This window comes from Octopus bimaculoides, chromosome 28, assembly GCF_001194135.2.
Source record: "Octopus bimaculoides isolate UCB-OBI-ISO-001 chromosome 28, ASM119413v2, whole genome shotgun sequence".
In the NCBI taxonomy this organism is placed as follows: Eukaryota; Metazoa; Mollusca; class Cephalopoda; order Octopoda; family Octopodidae; genus Octopus; species Octopus bimaculoides.
The window spans coordinates 17,303,500-17,308,834 of record NC_069008.1 but is presented as its reverse complement, the minus strand read 5'-3'; the positions used below and the strand labels follow the sequence as shown (position 1 = coordinate 17,308,834).

The following is a 5,335-nucleotide window of genomic DNA, read 5'->3' as shown; positions in this document are numbered from 1 at the left end:
CTGCTGGTGGTGCTACTTCTAGTTTGGCCTCCTCGATATCATCAGGTAAGGCTCACTCTGACTCTGACTCGGACGGGCGGGAGGTGTTGGGTAGGGTGGGGGTTGTTTGTGGGGGAGGAAATTGTGGCATTTTGTGGTAGAGGCTATGGTGATGGTGGTGGTGGTGGTGGTGGTGATCATGGTGATAGTGGTGGTATTGATGATGTTTACTGTGGTGGTGGTGGTGGCAATGATGGATGTTGTGGTGGTGACAGTAGAGATGTTTGCTATGACGACGATGGTGGTGGTGCTGGTGATGCTTGCTATGATGTTGATGATGATGCTGGTGATGACAGTGGTGGTGGTGGTAGTGATGTTTGCTATGATGCTGGTGGTGGTAGTAATGATGATGATGGTGGTGATGGTGGATGTTGTGGTGGTGTTGGTGATGCTTGCTATGATGATGATGATGATGATGCTGGTGATGATGACAGCACTGACAAAACCGATGTTTAATTTCCCCTTTTCTCTCTTTCATCTCCAGACGCAGCTGAAGAATTTCTTCAGACTTTAGGTGAGTCTCTCTAAATTTCCTAATAATTCTTTCTGGTCCCTGTTGATAGCCTAAACACGAAGGGCTCAATCTTGATTCTACCTCGTGAGTGTACCCCACTGGGGTAAACTTTGCTTTTCATTCCTCCGGAGTCGATAAAATAAAGTACCAGTCGTGTACTGGGGATAAGTGGTATATCGACTACCTCCCTCCCCTCAAAATTGCTGGCCTTGTGCCAAAATTTGACACCGTTATTATTATTATTATTATTGTTATTATTATTAATATTATTATTATTATTATGAGATTGTAAAATCGTTAGCATTCCAGACAAAATGCTTGGCGGCATTTTGTCCTTTGCGTCCCAAGTTCAAATTCCACTGAGGTCGACTTTACCTTTCATCCTTTCAGGGTCGATAAAATTAGTACCAGTTACGCACTGGGGTTGATGTAATTGACTTGATTCTTTCCCCAAAATTTCAGGCTTTGTGCTTCCAGTAGAAAGGATTATTATTATTATTATTATTATTATTATTATTGTGGTTCCTTTTTTGCCAGTTGTGGTTTTGTCTGCATGTATGTATGTGTGTGCACATGCACATCTGTGTGTGTGTATCTGTGGGTATGTATACCTGTCTGTGTGTGTGTGTGTATGTGTTTCCTACATCTCCTTGTGTGTGTCTCCCCTCATCAAACATTGCCCCGTCTAACTCCGAATACCCTTTCCTCTCTTCCATTTCAGATGAGAACCAAGAAAACAAGGAACCGCAGAAGATGCAGACTCACCAGACCCTGGAGTTCTTTGAGATGTGCTCCAGCCTAATTATAACTCTCGCTCGTTAGAATCTCTTCCATTTTAATTGTTATTAATCTGGCTCGTTAAGCCCTCTTTAGTTAGCACCTGCGCATCTCTCTCCTTCCCCTCACTGCTCTCCTCTCTCTCTCTCTCTCTCTCTCTCTCTCTCATCTTGCTCCTCTTTCCCTCTCTTGTCTCTCTCTCTCTCTTCCTCTCTCCTTACTCCCATTTCTCCCCCCTCAATCCCCCCCCAGCCCTACTATATACTAAATATATCCATATCTGTAAATATTTTTCCAATTTCTTTCCTTTTTTTCTTTTTCTCTTTTTGTCTTCTTCCTACCTTCCACTCCTTTTTCTGACCCCTATTTTATCTAGATTTCAACGCATACCCACAGTCAAGTCTGTATTTAGGGATCAGTTTGCATTTCATAGGGCACTTCTGGGTTGGAGATGGTTGTCCTGGGTTGGGCATAGGGCCCCGCCATAGCCCTTGATCAGGACAGGATTGGCTGACAAAAGTCTTGGTGGAGGAGGGGGAGCAGGGGGCAAGAGGCACATGATGCCTCCTTTCAGATTCCTTGTTTGGTTAAACACTGTATTGTCCCCTTAACTATTTGCAACCCCTTAAGAACTCCTTGCTTGATAAAACACTGTACTGTGACCCCTTAAAAACGTTTTGCTTCATTAAACACTACTATACTGTCTGTCCCCTTAAAAACTAAACTTCCCCCACCCCATGCAGCTCAGTTTTATTACTCCCTTTCTAATAACCTTCATGTTTGCTGCCTATGGCCCTTATCTCCCAACCCCTAACTTTAACATTATTTACTCCAGCGGCCCCTATTTACACCATGACAAAAGATTTTTCCTTTAGTTTTTTTTTCAATCATTATTGCTAAGGATGCAGAATTGGTAGATTGGCAGGCTAAATTGCAGAATTGGTAGATTGGCAGGCTAAATTGCAGAATTGGTAGATTGGCAGGCAAAATTGTAGAAAAGGTAGAATGGCTGGCTGAATTGGTAGATTGGCAGGCTACATTGTAGAAATGGTAAACTGACAAGCTAAATCACAGAATTGGGGGGTTGGCAGATTAAATTGCAAAATTGGCTGATTAATAGAAAAAAAAATTTGTAGACTGACATTCAAAATTGCTGAATTAGTAAATTGGCTGATACAATTTCAAAATTGGTAGAAAATGGGACAAACAGGTTTATAATATCAGTCCAGGTCTCTTTACATGTCAGGGTTAATGTTACTTTTCATTTATTAAGTACCAGCTGTGTATTGAGGGATTCAGTTGACTATATCCTACCTCAAAAATTTGTGGCTTTGTGCTAATATTAGACAATATTAATAATAATAGTAATAATAATAATAATAATGGCTCTTATGGCTTCTGGTCTTAACTGAATTTTGTCCTGGTGTAAAAGATGGCCTACAGCAAAATATTCTGCTTAACACCACAGATTTGCTTGTCAGTTGTTTGACCTTAACCAGTTGAGAATGTCCCTTGGTGGCTGACGATATGTGTATCTCTGATCACGAGCAGAAGTAGTGGGGGAGCATCATAGCCATGTGTTGAGAGGTATTCTTTGGGGTTTGGATAATTCACCCTTGGAAACATAGGTGTGTGTGTGTGTGTGTGTGTGTGCATGTTCACTACTGTCATTAAGGATGTATGTTAGGTGTATATATATATATATATATATATATATAAATAAGTGTTGTAGTTTGCTTGAAGCATTGTTATATTAAAGAAGATAAAAAGAGAGTTTTATAAAATCTTTATATTTCGGGCGAAGGCCCATCTTCAGATGAAAGAATAGTCTGAGCAAAGTCCAGTTATGTACCATATTTCTGTTGAGATGCTCTGTGTTTCTTGCAAATAATTTTAAATATAACAAAGAATTTAGTAAAATAACTTCGTTATCATTCATCTAGTGTTAGGAACATAAATTGTGACTAAGGTTTGGTGGAAGATTTTGAGAACTTTTGAAAACAAGACAATTGTACTTCAGAGCCAGAGGTGTTGGTATCGAAAGGGTTAAATGCTTATTCATGTTACAAAAACAGTTTTCTGTTTGGGTAGAATTTACCTTTTATGTCTGTGAACAGGCGTTGATATTGTATACCAGTGAAATACTGTGGTTGGTCCTATCCACTGTTCTCTTCTCCACAACAGAGATTGATAAAATAAGGTACCAGCTCAATATTGAGGTTGCGGTTATCAACTAACACTATCCCATCAAAAAATTGCTGGCCCTGCGCCTAAATAATAATAATAATAATAATTATTATTATTACTATTATTAAGGCGGCATGCAAGCTGGCTGAGCTTGTTAGCACGCCAGGTAAAATGCTTAGTGGCATTTCATTCATCCTTACATTCTAAGTTCAAATTCTGCTGAGGTCGACTTTGCCTTTTGTCCTTTCGGGGTCGATAAAATAAGTACCAGTTGAACACCGAGGTTGATGTGATTGACTGTCCCCCTCCCCACAAAATCCAGGCTTGGTGCCTATAGCAGAAAGGATTATTATTATTATTATTGTTATTCATCTTTTTGTTCTGAGTTCAAATTCTGCCGGTGTCGGTAAGTTATGTACCAGTTACACACTGGGGTCGATGTAATTGACTATTTCCCTTTCCCCAAAATTTCAGGCCTTGTGCCTATAGTAGAAGGGACTTATTATTATTATTACAACAATATTGTCTCTAAATATTCTACCCCTCCTTCCATCCTCTGCCACTTCTCTTCCTCCTCCCTTTCTCCCTCCTCCTCCTCCTCCTGACTAATGATGTGATATAGTAACGAGACTTATGTACATAGAACTAAACCATTGACATTTAATTTAAAATTACTCTAGATGTTTTTTCTTTCCTTTTTTTTTTTTTTTTTTTTTTTTTTGGAAATTTTGAAATAAAAAAAAAAAAATTTTTTTGTGGTAAATTAAATTTTTGTTTATTAGTGTTTTTTTTAATGTATATTTTTTACTTGTTTCAGCCATTAGACTGTGGTCATGCTGGGGCACTGCAGGGAATAATTTTTAAGTCACACGAATTTACTCCAGTACTAATTTTTTAAAGCCTGGTGCTTATTCTATCAGTCTCTTTTTGCTGAGCTGCTTAGTTACAGGGACGTAAACACACCAGCACAGGTTGTCAAGCGATGGTGAGGGGACAAACACACACACACACACACATACATAGATGGGTGGGTGTGTGTGTGTGCATATATATATATATATATATGCTTCATTAAATTCCAATTTCTGGCCATTGTACTCAAGTGGCAAGCTAAATCTACCTCAAATACCATCTTGCAGTTCTGAAAAGGAAATGACACGCTACACACCTTCCTTCCAAGCACTGCTGTAAACAACGGATGTGAGCTAGAACGTTAAAACTTGGTGCACATGCACAGTAAAGTCCAAGGTCAGTCTGTGCCATGCGGCTTCCCTCTGCATGCCTCAGCTTCGTTACTATGGCAACAGTCTGGATACTTATTGATCAGACCTCGTACATCTCAAAGATGGGATGGTCACCGCTGGAACATCTTTGATCAGAGGTTTGCTGGATCAGGACTGACCTGGGGTTAAACAACAACAGAGATGGACACATTAGATAATGTAGTCCTAGATACACTGTGGCTCAATAAAAGATGGGATGGTCACTGCTGGAACATCTTTGATCAGAGGTTTGCTGGATCAGGACTGACCTGTGGTTAAACAATAACAGCAACAACAACAATGAAATTTATAGGTTTATACATGTATATGTAACAATTTAAAAAGAATTTATATGACCATCCAATCAAAATATTACACACATACAGGTATGTGTATATGTATGTGTGGGATGAGCTGTATACGTATGTGTGTGTGAGTGTGTTTCATAGTTACTTTCGAGGATTTTAGCAATATTGGATTATGTCACATCAAGTGAGTATATATATGTGTGTATATATAATCTTTGAAGGTTTCAAAGCCTTTTCATTTGTCAGTT

The 5,335-nt window shown here is 39.2% G+C and overlaps 1 long non-coding RNA gene across 1 annotated transcript; it reads left to right on the top strand.

Annotated features, from left to right (window-relative positions):
* Positions 1–3,264, top strand: LOC128251038 (uncharacterized). Its single transcript, XR_008266940.1, has 3 exons — positions 1–45; positions 524–553; positions 1,275–3,264. It is a non-coding gene; the product is annotated as an uncharacterized LOC128251038 (long non-coding RNA).
* The last annotated feature ends 2,071 nt before the right edge of the window (positions 3,265–5,335 follow it).